Here is a 22382-nt window from a genome sequence, read left to right as displayed (position 1 = left end):
CTACTGTAATCAAAATGTTAGATTAACACGTTGTTTGCTTGCTCCTGAGTATATAACCCAACCTGGTACTACCTCACGCTTTTGTATGTTCACCTTCCTCATGAGTTGAAAGCATCAAACTGACTAACGTTATGTAAAATATGCACCAATGAAAAACTTCCATTTTTATTAACCTAGTAATGTGAGCACATGGGAACGTTAGAAATGTGCACTTTACCTAATGCCCCCAGCCCTAGCAGTCCGTCCTCTCTAATAGTATTTGTGCAGCCCAGAGAATAGAGACTCGCACAAAGCTACAAGGCCATCTCCCCCTCCTCCCACCAAGGCCCGCCAGGGCTTGCTGTTGTTCGAACAACACAGCTTCACCTCCCCACATTCCTGCTGGACTCGCATCAAGTATTTACCTCCCCCATGTCAGAGGCCGACATACAACCACTGTGTACTGCCATGGCCAGGTCAAGTGAATTACGAGCCACCCGGTCCCTAATCCCACCGCCTTTGAGGTGCCAGCTATGTGCCCCCACTGACCTAATGGTATTTTAGTTCACCCCAAATTCAACGGACCACGAAGACAGTTATCCGTCCTTGTACTAACACCCCCTAGAACCATCATTTACTACATCAAATAGGATAAGATGATGAAGGTAGTCTGACCCGTGCCCCCTGATAAGACTCCTGGACCCATGAGACTGGACCCTTTGTTAATGACACCTTTACGATGATGCATGAAGGACGCCTCGTATTGCGTACTGTTTTCCTGTGTCCCCACCCTGGCATTAGATTGATGCGTTAAAGGTTTTACATAACAACCTGGTATGGAGTGTGATGAATGTGTATGAATAGCCACAAGGGCAAGTTTCTAGGACCAAAGTGGTGAATATCCGTTGACAGCCAGTGCCCTGGAGCTCCACCCCGATAAGCCCAGCTGACCCAAGCACTTTGTGATGTCACCACGTGGATCCCCACCAATCATGGAGCACTGAGCATATAGTTAACATAGTAGCTAGAGGTTGCCATCCAATCCCCAAGACTATGTGGCCCCTATAGCTTAACTCATGCATGACATGTATTTGTAATATAAATGACTGTCTTTGCTATTGTCAGACAGAGCGCTCTTGGAGTTTGCAGAGTCCTTTGCATGCCCTATATCGATTTAGATAAAAAACCTTTTAATTGCAACCGCACTTGGTCACGGTCTCATTCCCTCCTGGGGTGTGTCCTTTATTGCCTCTCATTGAAGGAGGTTAACTGCCTTATTGGGGGTCGCTTACTTTCAATGTGACAAAGAATTGTGCTTTAATTGTGTTGATGATGTGGTCCACTTTCATGATGAATACCCCCTTGAGCGGTGTGGGTCTGTCCTCTCCAAATGTAAGTATTCAGACCTTCGCCTTGCTCAATTCAGGAGGACCAGGCAACTCTTCATAGTGTTTCAATGCCATCACATTGATGGAGGTGCCAGCACAGGCACCTCAGACCCATTGACAGTGACCATGCATCTCGGCTGCTACCTCTTATTTTCCTTGAGTTCACAAACACTGGAGATGAAGGAGACGTCTTCTTCCTCTTCGTGTTCTTTCATTTCTTGACCACTTTGATCCTTCTCCTGATCCATCAGGTCCACATTCTGGGGATGCCTCTGGACAAATGGACCCATCCTTGCAGAGCCCCTAGGCATCAGCACAAGGACTAGAGCATGGCACATTCACGCAAATTGGTTGGTAATGCCACACCTTCTGCACGTCCGTCCTTTCCCCGGACACTCAATTGCATGCGGAAGGTCATACCCACACTGTATGCATGGCTCAGACGTGTCTGCTTCTTTTTCTTTGCGAGGGCCGACACGTGACATCCTGGCTCCTTGATGGAGCCCTACTGCATACACCTTGTCAATCTTCAGCGTACGTATGGCTGCATCCATTTTAGATGCCCTATTGTCCGCCAATTCATGGGAGCGGCCCATCTCCAGAAGGCGCGCCAGGGGCAAACCAAGTTCCCTCAGCACCTGGTGTCACATTTCTCCCGACACACAACACTGAATCGGCTGCTGGCGGACCATGCTCTCTTCATTGTTCCACGTCCATGTGGATGCCAGCTGCCTAAATCTGCCATGGAAAGTATCAAGTGTCTCATCCTCATTCTGTTTAGCTGCGCACCTCACAAATCGCTCTTAGTCCAGATTGACTAATAGCATGAAATATTCTCTCAAAACATTCTTTGCTGCAACGTAAGAGTCATCTACTGGCCGTAGTGTTTTAAATATTTTGTGCACAGCAGGACCTGCAGTATAAACCAGCGTTGACAGTTTTCGCTTCGTCGTTCACCTCACACATGGCTTTAAAGTACATCTCCAGGCGCTCTCTCCATATATTCCACCGTGGGCCTAGACTGGATGGCGCACCAGACACATCAAACTCCGGCAGCAGCACCAGAGATCCATGCTGCTTGGGCCTCTGCTGCCACCGCAGGCACATTTCCTTGTCCTCCAGCCAGATCAGCTGCTTACCGAGCGCACAAGCACCCTCCCAAATTAAGGGCTCCAACTCAACAGCACGTGTCCCCCTTTTTTTTTTTTTTTACACAGGCACGCAGCGGTGGGCCCACACCCAAAACACACCACCACCCACTAGTGTACTTCACTAGGGCCAGATGAATCACCCACGAGATGAGTGACAGATGAAGAATAATTTGTATGCCTCTTTTGTAAAGGCGAGAGGAACAAAATTAAAGTTTCGAAAGGGAAGAGAAAAAACAATCCTCTTTCCTTGTTTTCCCCTGTGTTGCAGGTGTGTCCCTAGAGGTGCATGTGCACTCCCCAGCAGAGCCATAACCTCTAGACTGCGGGTAGTCCAGGGTATGCCTCACCTCCGTATATGCAATGGCCCAGCGGCCGACGCGTGTCCCTCGATGTTACAATGTACCCCAACAAGCATGGCAGATCACTGCTGCAAGCCCAAGCACGTAGGTTCTTGATAGCGGCCTCCTTGTCACCATTGTGGTATGGCCTCACGGCCTGCTGGTGCGGTAGCCCGCAGACCCCCAAGACACAGGGACACCAGTTACTCGTCCGGGCTTCACGCGTGCATGATGTGCAGACACGGTTACGCCCCATTTATTGACGCAGCGCAGTGACGTCTCTCTTAAAGCAGCACCACCATAACAACGACAGGGAAGGGAGATGTCTTGCCTGTATAATTCCCGTTTTGGACTTGCACACAAGATTAAGTCAGTGGTCGAAGTGTAAACAAATAAATAGTGGAACTATATCCCCTGCTGGCCTTCCCCTGCTCCCCACAAGCCCCTTCGCTATGCTGCCTCCAACGCACAATACAAACCCACAAAAAAACTGTGCCTTCTGTTTAAGGGAACGTTCACTGCATTGCACCGAAGTGCACGTTTCAACTGCTTCCTTCACTTTTATTTTAAAACAAAAGCATTACGGAACGGTTTCTTTTTCAAATAAAAGCATACAAACAGTACAATTTAATTTAAAAAGGTAGAGAGGCACTGCTCCCAACCGCTCCCACCCACTTCGACCACTGGTTTGTGTGCAGAACCTTTATTGATAGGCTGTGTCTTAATGCTGTCATAGCCTGCATATTGGTGCGTGCTGTACATGCTGTCGTTGCAGCACAAAGGGCGCCACAAAGAAAAAGATGGCGCTGTCCAGGTTGCATATAACACCCGCTTCATTGTGCATTATAAATATTGTCAAACTAGATCCAGTCCTGCCACCACCTGACTGGTTGCACCTTTACCAAGACCCCTTGCCCATCATAGACCATCAGTGTGAACTCCAAGGCTTCCCATTCTTAGAGCATCCCCATCAAGCGCCACACACCACTACTGGCAATGACTGTTTAGGCCAAAATGGCCAGGCACTGTGACCCCTGCTTCTGCTGAGCCTCACAACTCTATCTGTCATGCACATTGCTAGATTTCCCCTTTCTCACCTACCCTACTTCCCCCCTCCTCCCTCCCTCTCCCCCACTTCCCTCCTCCCTCTCCTCTTTATCCCTTTCCTTATCCTCATGTCATTCCGGTACTCAACTCCCTTCCCCGCTCTCCCCCTTCCTTTTCTTCCTCGCCTTGTCGCCTCAACCTCATCCACCCTCCACGCCAACCTTCTAACCCAATTAGCATAGCTCTTTGGAATGCCACATCCCATTGTAATAAAACTGCTGCTGTTTTAGACATGTTCTTTGGGCTCAAACTCCACTTCCTCTGTCTCACTGAAACCTGGATCCCTCCTCACAATTCTGCTGTTCCTGCCTCTCTCTCCACCTCCTCCTCCTGCTTCTCTCATGTTTCTCGTCCCTCTGGCCGTGGCGGTGGTGTTGGTCTTCTCTTCCATCCTAAATACCTCTCTTCTACCTCCCCATCCCTTCCTACTTTCTCTTCCTTTGAATACCAGTATAAATCCTTCTCATTCCCTCACCCCATTCCTTTCCTAATTATCTGTAGACCTCCTGGCCCCTCTCTTCCTTCTACGATGACCTTGACCACCTCCTCTCTCTCATCTCCCCCTCCGCCCCTCCCCTTACTGTCCTTGGTGATTTTAATCTTCACCTTCCCATTCCCCCACATCCCTCTCCTCTTCTCTCGATTCTTGACTCCTACCTTCTCTCTCCTCTCCCCACTCCTCAGGCTCCACACTTGATCTCATCTTTAATTCTACTTATTCCTCCTCCCCGGTTTCCTCTCTTCCCACTTATCTATCTGGTCATTCTCTACTCTCCTTCTCACTTACCCCTTGCTCCCCTCCTCCCTCTTCTCTACCCTCCACCACTTCCTTCATGCGGCGTGACCTTCGATACTTTAACCCTTAACTCTTCCTTGATTCTTGCTCCTCATCCCTTCCCCCGTCTCTAATTTCTCCTCTCTCCCTGCTGACCTAGCCCTCTCCTCCTTGTCCTCCTCTCTCATCTCTACTCTCAATCAACTCTATCCCCTCTCTTCTTTCTACCCCTCTCATAAGCCTTCTCAACCTTGGCTCTCCCCTCACCTTATTTCCATGCAGCATCTCCTTCGGAGTCTTGAGCGCTCCTGGCGCAAATCCCCTTCTCTCACTAACCATACCTCCTACTTTTCTTATCACTTGCTATATGACTCCTGCCTTAATTCTGCTAAACGCTCCTACTTTTCTAACCTTCTTCACTCCCAAGCCTCTCATCCTCGTCGTATCTTCCAAACCCTCTCACGCCTCCTCTCTCCTCCCTCTCCTGACCTCTCCTCCACCTCTCCTCTTTCTCCCCCAGACTTCGCTAACGTCTTCTCTGAAAAAATGTGTTCTTGTGGGGATTCACTTTTGCTGATAAACCCCGTGCTGTCACGCAAGCCTTGTTGTGGTTTGAGCTTGGGGCGTCGCGTGACAGCAGAGGCGGTTAGCTGGCGGCGGAGACGGAGAGAGAGATCCTCCGTGCGGGCTCACTGTAATAAACTATTTGAACCTACCACGCTGGCTCGGTCTTCGTTACAGTGGCAACGAGTGAGTGAGCTCGCCACGGAGAGGAGAGGAGCCGTCCACTGAGCTGATTGTGATCCAGAAGCGATCAGCTGTATCGGAAGGGCAGCTGCCACAGCGCCGTGGGAGTCCCTCTTCAGAACGGCTTTTCCCAGCTCTGAGGCACGGCGAGGTGCACGGAGTGGTGGCGCTGCAGGGGGACAGTCTCCCTGGGCCAGGCCGAGCGCAAGGGGCAGGTGCACTCATACGGCCCGGAAACAGTGGCTTGGTCCCGCCCTTCCCCTGAACTCCATTGGATAATCCTACAGAGGTGAGGAGAAGAGGGGGAGGTGAAGAAGGTGGGTGCATCCAATGGGGGAGGTCCACTCAATTTGATGTTTCTGAGGGCAATGATACAGCCATTGTGAAAGGAAGCTGGACGCCCATTGGACAGAAACTTCTAATGTGAAGTTGAGGGCAATGATGCAGCCATTGTGAAAGGAAGTTGGAAGCCCATTGGACAGAAGCTTCTAATGTGAAATTGGTAAAACAAATCCAGGCCCACACTGAATAGATTGTTGGGTGAAGTCAAAAATAAAGGACACAGCAACTAGAGATTCTCCAAGTAACACAAAGCAAGGGGAATCAAGCACAAACAATCTACAGGGGTGCAGTTATAGAGTGGTTTAGTGCACATTTAGTCTGTCAAGAGAGTGTCACCGGTGAAACTGACTTTGTACTAGAAGGAAAGCTATCTCAGAATAAATATGGCTGCAGCAAGTATGTCCCCGCCTCCACCCTTTCTCTCTGAGCCAGGTACTCCGCCTATAAGATGGGACAGGTGGAAGAGGTAGTTTGACACCTATTTGGTTGCTATAGATGGGGAGAAGTTTGCTCCAGAAGAAAGGAAGCAATTCTTCTCCACAATTTAGGTACAGAAGGTCGTAGTGTTTACGATGGTTTGCCGGAACCTCCACAAGACGGTCTAGGGTATTTTGACCAATACACTGTGGTGGAAAAAAAATAAGAGATCCACTTTGAGGCAAGGAAGAAGATCACATTTGGGAGACACACATTTTTCCAAAGGGTGCAGGATGCACAGGAACCGGTGGAAAATCTTGTTGCAGCATTAAGGTCTCTCAGCCACACATGTGAGTTTGGCCCATTGACGAACTCCCTCATACGAGATCAGTTAGTCCGTTGTACTAACAATCTGAAAATACAGGAAAGACTGTTGTCTAAGGATGTATCGCTGGACGCAGCAGTGGAAAATGCCAGAGGCATGGAGCAGACCCTCAAATAAATGTCTACTATGAAAGGTGAAAGACAAGAAGGAGAGGTGGCAGCTGTAAGAGGATTTAGAAAAACGAATACAAATAAGGAAATTAAGTGCTATAAGAGTGGCAGCAACAGACATATTTCAACTAGCGCATTTTGTCCCACAGGGAGCGTCTCGTGCCTCAAGTGCAAGAAGAGGGGACATTTTGCAAGAGTATGTCGTGAATCAAACCAGGTACACAACATTGAGTCAAATGGAAGGATGCCGGAACAGGAAGAGAATCTAGCAGTGATGCAAGGTACTCAAGTCAAGCATGTGCTGGAAGTGGCAGATGTTTCCAACAAAGGAAATGCACCGACGGATGTGTTCCTAGTCAATGGTAGAGTTGTAACAATGAAAGTGGACAGTTGCTCACCATGGACATTGATGTCAAGAAGAACGTATGAAGACTGCCTGAATGGCGACGTAAGTGACCTGCAAGAACATAGAATAGAACCATATGCCTATGGTAACGTGAAGATTGAAGTTTTGGGGAAGTTTCAAGCGGCTATAAAGTACAAAGGCAGAAGTTGTGAGTCGGAAGTGTATGTGACCCAGCAAGGTTTGTCTTTAGTAGGATGGGGTGAGCAGAGAAAGTTGGGAATTAGAATCCAAGCGAGTGCTGAAGAGCCTGTCACGATTGCCGAGATCAAGGACAAGTGGGAAAAGGAGTTTCCTAAAGTGTTTCAGGAAGAGTTGGGGATGTTAAAAGGGTTTGAACACGAAATACATTTAAAGGCAGGGTCTATTCCCAAGATACACAAGGTGAGACCGATACCTCAAGACCTCAGAGAGAAATTGAAGAGAGAAGTGGATACGCTTTTACAGAGAGGCATCATAGAAGAGAGTGAAAGCTCAGAGTGGTTATCACCGGTGGTGGTGGCGGCAAAGTCAAATGGGGACATAAGACCTTGTGTTGACTTGAGGGACATCAATAGAAACATCTTGATAGACAGGCACCCACTACCAATAATTGGTGATAAGTTATCGACTCTCAGAGATGCCAAGGTATTTTCAGTAATTGATCTGTCTCAAGCGTATCACCAGATTCCCCTGAATGAAGAATGTCAGCACTTGACAGCGTTTGTAACAATATTTGGAACTTTCAGGTACTGCAGAATGCCGTTTGGGCTTGCCTCGGCGGCGGCGGTGTTTCAAAGGGTGATGGACACTATAATGGAGGGAGTGAAAAATGTAGTAGTCTTCCAAAATGACTTAGTGGTATATGCTGGCTCTAAGGATGAACATGATGGCATTTTGACTAAAGTGTTGACCAGATTGTCTGAGGCTGGGTTAACGGTGAAAAGAAACAAATGTAAAATTGCAGTTGACCGAGTACAGTATTTGGGGCATGAGATTGATGAACGAGGGGTGAGCCCAAAGAGATGCCTAGTGGAAGCAGTTAAGAGCGTGCCAATACCGACAAAGTACAAGTGATATCTTTTTTAGGGCCAGCAGAGTATTATCATAGATTTGTAAAGGACTTTGCCACAGTGTCCACTCCTTTGAGAAGGCTACTCAAAAAGGGGTCAAAGTTTGTGTGGTCTCCTGAGTGTACTGAAGCTTTTAAGGGCATTAAGGAAGCTGTAAGTGAAGCGCCTTCGATTGGGAGTTTTGACCACAAGGACAACACTGTTTTGGTGGTGGATGCAAGTGTGTTAGGGTTGGGAGCAGCTTTAGTGCAATACGATAAAGACAACACAGAAAGGGTGATAGCGTTTGCATCAAGAGCACTGAGAGGAGCAGAATGCAAATACTCAATGATTGCGAGAGAGACGTTAGCAATGTATTGCGCGATTATTCACTTTAAATATGTTCTGTGGGGGAGGCGGTTCATTGTCAGGTCTGATCATAAACCTATGGTCCAGTTGTTTGAAAGTGGAAGATGGGCTTTAGGCTCACCTAGGATAAGTAGGTGGGGATTGGGACTCCAGGGTTACAATTTTGAGGTAAGCTATTTTCTGGGAAAAAGAAATGTAGTAGCGGACTGCCTTTCCAGGCTTCCTGTGGAAGGGAAGAAAGAATTAACGGACATGGACATGAGTGAAGCGGTAGTTGCAGAGGTGGTAGCAGAAGTGGTAAATGCTGTTGGTCAGGAAAGGTGGATAAGAGAAGAAGATGCGGATGATGAATTTAGGATGATTAAAGAGTGGACAGTGGAAGGGTGGCCTCTAAAGAAGAGTCTAGATAGAAAATTTGATGTTTGGTGGGAAATAAAGGAAGACTTGAACATTTTTAAAGGCAGACTAAGGAGGGGACTGAGTGTGGTTCCTCCTGAGACTCTCAGACGGAGTTTAGGGGAGCTTGCTCATCAGGGGCACCCAAGGGAAGGGGCCATGAAGAGGAAATTGAGGCAGAACTATTGGTGGCCTGACATTGATAAGATGGCCGAGAGATGGGTAAAAGATTGTGTGGACTGTCAAAGTAGCGATAAGAGTAGAACAGTAAGAGAATCTCCTTTGGTTCATATTGTTGTACCAGATCATGGTCTAAGTTAGCGGTGGACATCATGGGTCCCATTTCGGGATTAGGAGGTGGTTTGAGGTTTCTTTTTGTGTTAGTAGATTATCATTCGAAATGGATTGAATGGGACGCGGTCAAAGAGGTTACGGCAAAAGATTTAATTGCATTCCTAGAGAAGGTGTTTCTTAAAGAAGGAGTACCCACAGAATTGGTGTCTGATAACGGGGTACAATTTGTTTCGGAGGCTATGAGAAAGTTTCTGAGCAGCTATGGTATAAAACATGTTAGAACAGCGTTGTACCACCCCAGGGCCAATGGTCTTGTAGAAAGAGTCAATAGATACCTGAAAGGAGGTTTGCAAATGGCCATGAGAATGAGTCAGCGCCGTGGAGAGAAGTCTTCAGCCTATTAACTTGGAACTACATAACTACACCACATTCGGTAACAGGGGTTTCTCTGTTTGTCTCCATGAAAGGCAGAGAACCAGGGACAAAACTGTGTCCAGGGTGGCTAGGGATGGCCAGAGTTGTTCATGTTGATAGGGATCAGATTATGAAACTTATCTCAGTGAGTCAAGAGAAGAACAAAGAGGGGTTTGATGCCAGAGAAAGAGTGAAGGATATAGACTGGAAGGTAGGAGAGACGGTATATGTAAAGAATCCCAGATTGGTAAATAAGTGTGTAGAGAGTAGGTTTTTGGGTCCGAAGAAGATATGTGCAGTGAAAAATAGTGTTGTGATTTTGGAAGGAGGAGAAGTGTGGTCAAAGGGGAGGATTGCAAGAGCATGTGATTCGAATGAGAACAAGGAGAAGGGGAACTTGTTGGAGGAGGAAAGTGACATTACTAAGACGGGTACAGGAGAGGGTGGCTCAGGGGTCCGTTCATAAAGAACAAGGTCAAAACCTGTATGGTTGACTGACTGTGTATTAAGAATTTTGGAATAGATTCTAAGGTGAACAAATTACTTTTCAGGTTGTTTTTCCACATGTGTGGAAAATTTTACATTCTGTTTTGAGATTCTTTCTCATCACTTTGTTTCCACTATATTATTTGTGTTTGTTTAAATTTAATGTTTATATCTTAGTGTGCTTAAGTTGTTATGTAAAGCTTTATTGTTTATAAGGGGGGAGATATGTGGGGATTTGCTTTTGCTGATAAGCCTCATGCTGTCCCGTGAGCCTTGTTGTGGTTTGAGCTTGGGGCGTCGCATGACAGCAGAGGCGGTTAGCTGGCGGCGGAGACGGAGAGAGAGAGCCTCCGTGCAGGCTCACTGTAATAAACTATTTGAACCTACCACGCTGGCTCGGTCTTCATTACAGTTCTCTTCGTCAAAAGATTTTCTGCTCTCCTTCTTACTCACTCTCCCCTCCTTCTTTGCCCTCCCCCTCAGCTTTCATGTCTGAATTCTCTCCTATCACTCCATCTGACATTTCTCTCCTCCTATCCAAATCCCACCCTACTGCCGCCCCCTCTGATCCCATCCCTTCCATTCTTATTCCTAAGGTTTACCCCCTACTCATCCCCTATCTAACCTCCTTCTTCAATACTTTTCTTTCTATGGCTACCTTCCCTACTGCCTTCAAGCATGCCACTATTATCCCTATCCTTAAAAAGCCTTCTGCCAATCCCCTTATTGTGTCTAACTTTTGCCCTATATCACTTCTACCTTTCCTCTTTAAGCTACTCGAACGCCTTGCCTATTCTCAACTCTCGACCTTTATCTCTAACCTCTCTCTCCTTCCCCCCTCTCAATCTGGCTTCCGTCCCAAACACTCCACTGAATCTGCCCTCACCTATGTCCTGAACTCTCTCCTCACCACTTGCTATGCTAAGCAATCCTCAATCCTTGTCCTCCTCGACCTCTCTGCTGCTTTTGACACTGTCGATCACCCCCTACTTCTCAACACTCTTTCCTCCTTTGGTTTCAAAGACTCATTTCTTAACTGGCTCTCCTCTTACCTCTCCAACCACTCATTCCTCGTCTCTTGGGGTGGTCATACCTCCTCCACCTTCCCTCGAAACTATGGTGTTCCCCAAGGTTCCGTCCTCTGACCTTTCTTATTCTCTCTCTATACTTATCTTCTCGCTCCTCTCATCTCCTCTTTTGGAATTTCTCACCATTTCTATGCCGATGACACTCAACTGTTCCTCTCCTTCTCTTCCTTCACCCCTGACCTTGATCTTAAACTCTCCTCCTGTCTCTCTGCCATTAAAAACTGGATGTCATCACATTTTCTCTCTCTCAATATGGACAAAACTGAAGTCCTTTTCTTCCCTTCCAACACACTTCCACCTCCCTCCCCCCTTCCATTCTTTTCCCCCTGCCGATCTTCCTATTTCTGCCCATGCGAGGAATCTAGGAATCTACTTTGACTCTTCCCGTTCCTTCACTTACCACATTTCCCTCACTACTCGCTCTTGTCGCTTTCATCTCTTTAATATCCATAAAGTCCGTTCTTCTCTTACTTTCCATGCCACTAAACTCTCAATCTCTTCCCTCGTCTTTTCTCGCCTTTTCTACTGTTCTGCTATCTTTTTCGGTCTCCCCTCTTCCCATCTCACCCCGTTAAATCCCTTTACCACTCTGCCATCCGCACCCTCTGTCTTCTCTCTCCCTATGATTGCATTTCCAATTCACTTGCCAACCTAGGCTGGCTTCTCATCTACTCCCAACTTAAATACCACTTCCTTTGTCTCATTTTTAAATCTCTTCATGACCTTGCCCCTCCTTACCTCTCCTCTCTTCCCTCTTTCTATGCCGCCTCTCGCTCTCTACGCTCTGCTAATCACTTTTTACTCTCTGTTCCTCCCCCTGTGCCTCCTCTCGTTTCCGCTCCTTCCAACTCCTTGCCACCTTACATTGAAACTCGCTCCCTTTCTCTATCCGCTCCACCTCCACCTATTCCTCCTTCCGTTCCTCCTTAAAAACACTCCTTCTGCACCTCCTCCATGACTCTTCTCCCCTTCCTCCTCTTCTTTCCCCTCCCCACTCCACCTTCCTGTTCCTTTATCTCTTCCTGTCTCCCCCCTCCTTTGACTTCCGCCCTCCCCTCTACTCCCTCTCCCTCTCCCCTTTCCCTTTCTTCCTTCCCATACCTCTCCTGTTCTCTTCCTTCCCAAATGCAAATTGTTCTACATGCTGTTTTTCTGGTTTGAATCATGTTTATTTTATTGCTTCTGTGTTCCATGTTTAATGTATTTTGGTTGTTATGCTGTAAAGCGCTTTGGTGTAAAGCGCTATATAAATAATAAAATGCAAAATACAAATACAACTGCTGACTCAGTGTACCCCGCCCCACCCACCCGGTGATCCTGCCTTAACTATTTTTCCCTTTTTCTATTTTACCATCTGGTCGTCATTCTACATATTTTACTCTTACACCCGAGTGTTCTCTCCTGTCCTCTGAAGTATTACAGTCCACACAGGTACGTTTCTTTACCTTCTTTTTTTTGTTAGGTATATTTCCTAGGACTCAACGGACACCACAACTGCTTCTCTCCTTCCATCCATTCCTCAGAAAGCTCTAAACCCCCACCTTCTGCTGCTATTATTACCTCATCACTACACATCCCTTCCCTATAAAACAATTTTGATGCAACACATACAACAATAAAATACTCGTGTAACAAAGTCCTGTAACTTGCTAGGCATAAAAAATCATATCCCCTATTTTGTATAAGCAACATATTCCTGTAACTTGTTGAGCATTTCCCGAATCCTCACTCTCCTTCTCACACCTTCCTTAATTCATCCTCCATCAGATCCATTGACAACTAGTTCTCTCTCTCCCATAAATCTACTCTCCACTACACCATTGGCATCGCTTCTAACACTGGCATTTTGTCATTCTCCACGCCCTTCTCAGTAAAATGATCCCAAACTCTCATCTTAGTACTTCTTTACCCCATAATCTCTGATGCACATTTAACAATTCTATTTAAAATTCACACGTTCCATCTTCCACTCTCACCACACTCTTAAATCACTCTAACACTTGCATTGAACAAGAGAATGTTGATATTCCTTTCCCTTGATATTCCCTTCCCCATTTAACCTTCACCACCGTCACCACATCTCCCACTTGAATCTTGTCCATTCCTCTTCTTATACTTCCCATACATTTCCTATCATGATACTCCTTATTCTTCAACATTCTTGTGGCAACAAATCCTTCACTTATTTTCTTTATCCCTATCTTGTCAATCATCCACGCTGGGGAAAACCTACTATTAGGCTCTCTACCACTCATCAAAAGGCAAGGTGAAACCCCTGTAGCACTATGTAGTGTTAATCTAATGCTCCATACCAAATCACTCAACCCCCCTTTCCAGTCCATACCATTTGCTAAAGCTAATTGTATACATTCTCCAACAGCCCTAGTCAATCTTTTAACCACACCATTCTTTTCTTGGTGATATATAGATGAAAACATCCAACCAAATCCTGATTTGTCACAAAACTCTCTAATATTCTTCGCCCTAATTTGAGGGCTGTCATCACCAAGAACAACTTCTGGATTGCCTTCTCTTCTAAAAACGTTCTCTAAAAACACAATAACCTTCCTTGATGTTGCTTTATCCACAACTGCCACTTATGGCCAACCTGAATACCTGTCTACCATTACCAACAAGAAGCTGTTCCCCTGTCCTAATCCTTCATAAGGACCCTGAACATCAATTCCTAACTCCATCCATGGTCCCTTTGACAAAGGCATAGACAGTGCTCCAGATAAGATTTTGAAGTGGGAGTATTGTACTCCCTATTTTTTAAAGCTGGGAGTAAATTGATTTTTTAGGGAATACAACTATAAATCCAGTTCCCAATGGGAGTATTTTATAAATTAGTAAACTTATTTTTTAACTGGGAAACGTAAATGTTTTTGTAATAATAATGTCTTTGCACCTAGTTATTCATACACATTAAAATATACATGTTTACTTCTTCCAATCGGGCAGTAATAAGAGCAATTTCTTCCTTTGGTCTACGTGTACTGCTGGTCCAAACATATTCATTGAGCTGTGTGAGTGAAGGCAGGGGCACAGAGTCACATGTGTGTGTTTCCCATTTTTGTTGGGAGTATTTGTACTCCCTATTTTTATTTTTTGGGAGTATTTGCCTATTTTTAGGGAGTAAGAGTGGCTGATACACACCTTATCTGTAGGGCTGGGAATAGGGTTCAACAGTAGTTTAATTTTCTTTTTTTTTATTTGTATTTGGTTTGTTAGAAACCTTTACAAAATACAAAAACAAAGAAAACATTTAAAAACATAAGCAAATAAAGCATCTGCCTATTTCACAACTTAGAATGATATAAAACATACAAAACTCTGACAACTATCCTTTCTTTTCATAGTCCTTTTACCCTTTACTCTATGCAGGTTTTAGTTCGCTTAGATCCTCTAAGTCAAACAAATTCCACATGGTAGTTTATTAGTTACCAAATGTTTATCACATTTTTCACAATGCACACACATATTCGATTTCCTCTCCACCTGTGCCCCCATTGTCGTCCACCAATATCTCTCCCTTACCATTTCTTTTTAATCGTAACTCCAGGGTGATCTTCATGTGCTAATTGTGTTATCTGTCCTATCATTTATTCAGGAGGTATCACTTTAGACCCCCTTGCAATCCATTCCTTTTCAATAGACAACTCCTCTTTAACCATAAAATACCCTTTACACATTTTGTGAGATATATTTATGGGATCGCTGGTAATATGGGGGCCACTTTCTCCCAATCCACGCGCCACACAAATAGACCTTGATATTCTATCTAGCCCTACTTGTGACCCACCTAGAACTAGTGAATCTCTAGTAAAGCGTATAGAAAGAAAATATGTGTATTAATTATTATTATTACGCTACTTCACATGACACACCACATTCTCTGTGGTGCCAAACACAGGGATCTGGTCAGGTGTCCAACCTCTGCCAATGGGTTGCCACCAGCATCATCCTTTCTATTCTGCCTCCTCTGTTCAAAGATTGTCCCTTCTCCTGGTTAGCAGTCTCCTCCCAGATGATATCAGGCAACTTTCTTCATTCATTTCCCAGGCAGCCCTCACTGTGTTCCATTGAGCGTGTCCTCATGAATCTTCCACCACACCCACAGAACTATCTAAATGATCATCTGCCAGCTCACTGCTTATTCATTTTCATTGGTCAACTCTTCTCTATCCCCTTACTCAAGGGATAGCCCCGCGTCTCTGATTGGTCCCTTCAGTTTATCAAGGCCAAATTGGGAGGGGCAAGTCCTCCCACTTAAAATAACTTTTTCTACAACTTTTAATTTGTACACTTTCAAAGTCACTAAATGGTGAAACTTTATGATTTATAGCTAATCATACTAATATTTATTTGGGTTCTTCTCATCATGCCTCACTTATTGAACTAGGTCGGTTCGAGTGCATATTCTTTTGCAATTTACTTTAAAAGGATAAAAATCAGTATCACCATATTTTATATGCAGTTACATGATTCCCCCAAAGCCACTGCCTCCCCACGTTTCTGCTTCATAACATTTTTCTGGGGAGTTAGAAACACATTTTAGGGTGTAACTTGGTTTCCAAAAAGCACATTTTGATGAGAGGTGTGGCACCAGCAATGCCTAATGCTAAGCTTTACCATGTTACCTGTCACATGTCTGTAAGTATCAAGGTTCCTGAGAATACCAATAATGTATGATTCTGCATACACTCATATTGCTGGCTCTAATTACATGCATATTTTTACTTCAAGTAGATTAGGTTTAATTTCTCCACTGAACATTAACTCTGGGCATCTGCCATTGTTGATTCTGGCCTGGTGTAATACAATTAATCACTCTTGCGAAGTCAGAGGTCTGCAGAAGATATCTATCTTTCTGGCCACATAGTGTAACCTCTGCCCTCTGAACATCTGGGGCAGGCCCTGTAATATGTCATTTGTCACTCAAGTCTTGAACACACCATGAAACCAAATTAAATACATGTATCTATTAAAGATTTTACTTCCGTGAATGGGTCTTCTGTTTATCTATGTGGTCATCTGCTAACCTCTTAAAACCTTAGTACATCACAAGTTGGCTCTATGGAAACTTCAAAGAAATTTGACTTTCAGATAAAGAGCTGAGCAGAGCTTTTAGCCCCTAATGGGGGAAGAGGAGAATGTCTTATGAGCAAACCCAGCCTTTCTCCATGCACAGAACTGATGGTCGAATGTTACCATTACATTATAAATGAGGCCTTCTGTTTCCTTTTTACCCTTGTGTCTTGCCATCAATGTTCATTTTTCCACCATGATATGTATTCGCATTACCTTGGCAATAGAAATTTTAACTCCATGTGCTCATTATTTTAGGCTGCAAAATGCAATCCTTTCTATAGTAACAATTTCTGCTTTTTCAAAGTTGCACATTTGGCATCAGTCATTTGTACTGGAAAGTAGGCCTCAGTCACATGTAATGAAAGGCACTTTCATGGCTTCGAAATCTGCATGCAAGGCACTCTTGCTAAGTATATTTCTCTTTCTTTGAAAACAGCATTTTTGATGTGGCAGTTGAAAATGAAATGCTGCCTTTTTTTCTGCCAGCTCACAATGTGCCTTTCCCATTCTCTTCTGCAGCCTGGTTTCATTTTTCACATGTTCCTTTAATCAACTGCAGAAGTACATACATTTGAATTCACTATGCACGTTGGCAGGGTTGACATTTTTGATGCTGGCTCTTCAGTCTGACAATGTGTCTTCCCAAGACAAGAAGGTATTTAGGCACATTCTAGGCCTAACATGGCTCATTCAGTTAATTTGATCCTGGAACTACCAATAAACCACACATTTTCCTCTACTTTATCCTTCTCAGGACACCCCTTGACAATCCATTCGTTCACATTATTCAGCAACTCATCCTCTCTACAATATTCTTCCCACTCATCTCTTTCTAATGCTTCCACAATTCCACATACATGTTTGTCTACTTTCTCTACTGAAGCACTTGTACTAGTCATTGGTTATGGCATCATGGACAAACAATCTGCTACACAATTTCTCTTTCCTGGCAAATAGTCCACCTCACAACTGTATTGCATTAATCTGCGACTCAATCTGCTGGCAATCCTCGGAGTAGCCTTAGACATTTCTCTCACTGTCATGACCTCTACTAAAGGTTTATGATCCGTCCTCATCACAAATTCCTCTCACCAAACATACTGCCTAAAATACTCTGCTCCGCAAAACATGCTAATAACCTGGTTTGGTATCAGCCACTGCCCTTGATGTAAACATTACTATTCTCCCGCTATATCCCACTTTCCTAGACAACATTACACTCAAACCGTTACATCTTGCATCTACTTTAATTATGGATTTCCTTTCAGGCACAAAACCTCCCAACAACGGTGCTCCTATTATGCCTCTCTTAATCTCCTTCACAGCCTGTTCTTGATTCTCTGTCACTTACATTTCAAATTTGTGTTCATGAGTTCTCTTAAAGGCTGAGTAATTTCTGCAAATCCTGCAATAAATATATTGTAATACTCTGCAAAGCCCATGAAGGAATGTAATTATTCTTTATTCCTGGGGCAAAAAGCTTCCTCTATTGCCTTCATGGCTTTCAACCTTGGTCTATATCCACCCATAGACAAAGTGTGGCCCAAATAATCCACCTCTAGCGTGCCAAGTTTACATTTACTATGCTGCACTGTAAGCCCCTTCACTTCTAACCTCTTTAACACCATGCACAGTCTTTCATTATGTTGTTTCTCTTTGTCCACACACTAAAATAGCATCCTGATGTACCTGTACTCAACACATCTCCCCAAACATGTGCAACATAACCCTCTGAAACACAGCTGATGCTTATGCCAGAACAAAGAGCATCTTCACGTAATGGTACATATCGAACAGAGGTATGAACACAGTGTACTTTCTTTACTCTTGATATGATTGGGTCTGATGATATGTCACAGACAAGTCGTTTGTGGAAAATGTGTCTGTATTACCTATCAAGTTCAACATTTCAGATATCACCAGAAAAGGATAGTTTTCCACCACAATTGCCTTATTTAATTCTGTCAGATCCATACAAATTCTTACCTTTCCATTAGGTTATCTTGCTACAACTATTGGAAAGGCCCATTCTGATGCCTCTACCTCTTCTATTACTCCATCTTTCTCGAGTCTATAAATTCTCCCTTAACACCATCCCTTAACGCTATAGGTATATGTCTCACAGCATGTGACATTGACTTGATACCTACCTTGAATTCAATCTTGTGACAATATCCCTTAAGCTTCCCTATTCCATCTTTAAATAAACCAGGAAACAATTATCTTTATTTTCCCTAAGCATATTCTCCTTTTTCCCTTGCCATCACAATTGATACTGGTTCTTCACTCCATGGATTGAGTTTAATCTTAAATTTGGCTTTATCTTCCAAGTCCAAAACATTCACTCCCTTTTTAGCTACATTGACCTTCACTTCTGCTAATCTCCCTTTGAATTCCATTCTATAAACCATCATTTTAATAACTGAATCTTCAAAGGCTCCTGGAGCTCTAATATCAAGATTTCTTCAATTCTGGGTTATAACCCTTTCTATAGAGCTCTATTCATGTATCTTTCATAATACTAATGGTGCATGGCGATCCTGAATCAACCATTCACTCTGGGCACATGCCATCAATTTTAACTATACTCTTCAGAGCCTTTTTTCCTTTGCCTTGCACTGCAATAACTACTTCCACATCCTACTATTATCTTTCCTCTTCTTCGTCATCTTGCACCCATCTTACTCTAATACCCTGCTTTTTGTTCCTACATACAATTTCAAAATGACCCTTCATCCCACAACTTGAACATTTTTTTTTTAAAGCAGGACAATGTTTTCATTGGCATAATGTCCCTCTTTCCCACAGCAATAGCATCTTCTACCCAAGAATCTTGTTTTCTCTCCTCCAGCATCCTCGGACTGCATACTTTTCAAATCCTCTTTACTTTTACTCACACTTTTTCTTCTAAAATTCTTAGACAAAGCAGCCTATATTCAGATCCAAAACCATCTCGAGACCAATTACCTCCTAGGCCTCCGACATTCCGGTTTCCGACCGAGACATGGGACTGAAACAGCCCTTTTGGATCTAAAAATACAAATGGATGAGGCAAGGGACAATGGAAAGCCTGCTTTACTCCTCTTACTTAACTTGTCCGCAGCGTTCGACTTAGTCGACCACAACATCTTAACCAACCACCTCACCACAGCTGCCTCTTTCGCCACCAAAACAACAGCTTGGGTCAATTCCTTCCTCTCTATGAGGGAAGATCTATGAGGGTTTTCTCTCCCACCGCTTCTGCTGAACCCTCCCCAATCACATGTGGAGTCCCACAAGGTTCATGCGTCTCCCCTACCCTCTACAACATATTCACCAAGCTCCTATTTGATCATCTAGATGACCTTTGTGTATCATATACGAACTACGCAGATGATACACAAATACTCATCACACTATCAGGTGTCTATCAATCAGATTTAATACTCTTAAACAACATCTACAGTAAAATCCAAGCTTGGATGGCCAAGCATGGCTTATGTCTTGACGACGGTAATACTGAGCTTCTACTCATTAGCTCTAAATTAAGACTTAACAAGCTAGGTCCCTCATCCTTCAATATCGATGGCAACAACATCAAAGTAGCCAACGAAGCAAAAACCTTAGGTTTCTATCTGGATTCCGCCCTATCTCTACAAAGAAAAATTAACACCACCTCATCCTCAACTGCCTATACATATAAACTGATAAACGACTGTAGACCATTCCTCTCTACAAGTAGTTGTAGCACCCTTGCAAGAGCCCTTGTACTGTCCAAACTGGACTACTGTAATACTTTCTACCTTGGCATCAACCAGAGAAACCTTCACAAGTTACAAGTATTGCAAAACAATGCGCTCAGAACTGCCTTAAATAGTCCTCGCTCCAATCACATGTCACAAATCAGACGTAACACTAACTGGCTCTCGATCCAAGACAGGATTACCTTTAAAACGCTTATGATTACTCACAAGTGCCTAAACAACTCAGCCCCCAAGTACCTGACCGACAAATTCTCTAGGAAGGAGTCCACTAGACCCACCAGAGCCAAATATGCCCACTGTCTCAACATACCTAAATTCAAATTTAGCAAAGCTGGAGGAGCTAGCTTCCCGGTGCTTGCGGCCAAGTCCTGGAACAAGTTACCATCTGCACTAAGGACAGATTCAGCATTCCTTTCATTCCGGAACAAGGTCAAAACATGGCTGTTTTCGAAATCAAATTAACCACCACCAAGTACTATCGTGATTGTACGACCAGAACCAAGCTGACCAAGCTGCCCTACCGACCATGCCCATAGCTTAGTTATGCTTCACCAGGTGGCCTCCTAAGGCCTTACCGCAAGACTGTCCTAAGCTATGTTATGAACCCTGTATATATTGTATATATCCTCATCTATTATATATATTCTGAACATAACTGTAATTATTATTGTATGTCACTCTACTGTTGTAACCTTGTTGTACACCAAGCAAAAGCACCCAGATACCTTCGGGTTTGGTGCGCTATATAAGCAAATAAAACAAACAAACAAACAAACAAACCTGCTTTATTATCCTTAAATTTACCAAACATTGAGCCTCATTACACAGTAGGTGGTAACCATGGCGCTATTAGCGCCATGGTTGCCGCCCGTACCGTACCGAGTCCGCTATGGTGAATGGCGGAATTACCCCCCTATTCCAAGGTGTGAGGGGGCGGTAATTCCCCATTCACCATGGCACTTCCCCATTCCCATTTGAGCCCCCATAGGGCTCAATGGGAATGGGGAAGATGGCAATTACGGTACTGCAAATTGCGGTACCGTAATTGCCTCCAAGGTCCCTTTGCGGGCCCGTTCCTTAACGGCTGGTAAAACCAGCCGTTGAGGTCGGGTCCCGCGAAGGGTCCTCGTAGTAAGGCGGTAAGGGGTTACCGGTACCCTTACCGGTAACGGTAAACCCTTACCGCATTCCGTGTAATGAGGCCCAATGTCTCTTTCCCTTCTTTTGGTTTGACCATAGCAATTCTTATTGGTTTCTGAAAATCCTTATCTTTCTCTTAAATCGCCTTGGCACAAATTATGGTATGTTCCACCTTCTTGGCAGTTGCTATAGTTTCCTCCAATGAAGGATCACCAAACATCCATAATCTCTCTTGTATAATACTACAGTTCGTATGTACTATAATCTGATCCCTTACACGGTCATCTTGGGTTAAACGGTGCCAAAGTTGCAGGTCAATGCTAACTTTTTGAGAGCGCTCACATAATCATCCACAGATTAATCTATCTCTTGCTTCCTAGAATAAAAATAATATCTATTCACTGCAACATTTGTTTTGGGATAATACTATATATCCAGGCGTCTCAGTACCAGTTCATATACATTTCTTCCATCATCTTATAACCGCAAACGAAGTAACTCTGAAAACTCAATGCCCTTATCGACCTGCAGTATTAACATTTTCTTTTTTGCAGGTGTGACATTTTCATTCTCATTTCTTCCCATATAATTCACGCAGTACTCCTTACACGCCATACAAGGAATTGGTGGCTCACCATGCACTGGCAAAAAAGACTGTGGTCGATGGACAGTGACTCCTTGCATGGTTATCTCACTTGTACCACCTCACCTCACCAGTAGTACTGAGAAGAAGAAGAAGAAGAAGAAGAAGAAGAAGAAGAAGAGGAAATAGGACGGAAGAAGTGAAGATATATCAATCATCCAGCAGTACTGACATGAAGAAGAAGTAATACAAATAACAATTTCTGTATTTCCGTGTCCTTAGCACTGATACGAGGAAGAAGGGAAAAGTTTGATCTCAACTATAACAAGATGGCCGCACGTCTCTGTACGTTATAGGGTCCTTTAATCCAACCACCTTGTTATCAAGCTATGCTGGTTCCTGCTACAAGAAAGAAAAGGGGTTGGGACGCACTAACTACTTCCTTAATATTGAAAAAGCAGTTTAATGGAAATGTAAACAGAATTTTCAGGTGCTCCGGGCTACACCCTGGCTACAGGGACTAATTAAATACACAAACGCATTCTTTGCAGAAAGAAGAAATGCACAGGGACTCCAAAGGGACTCACCCTGAAACAATTCTAAGA

Source organism: Ambystoma mexicanum, chromosome 9 (genome assembly GCF_040938575.1).
Source record: "Ambystoma mexicanum isolate Mex_15411 chromosome 9, UKY_AmexF1_1, whole genome shotgun sequence".
NCBI lineage: Eukaryota > Metazoa > Chordata > Amphibia > Caudata > Ambystomatidae > Ambystoma > Ambystoma mexicanum.
Note: the sequence above shows the minus strand (reverse complement) of the source record.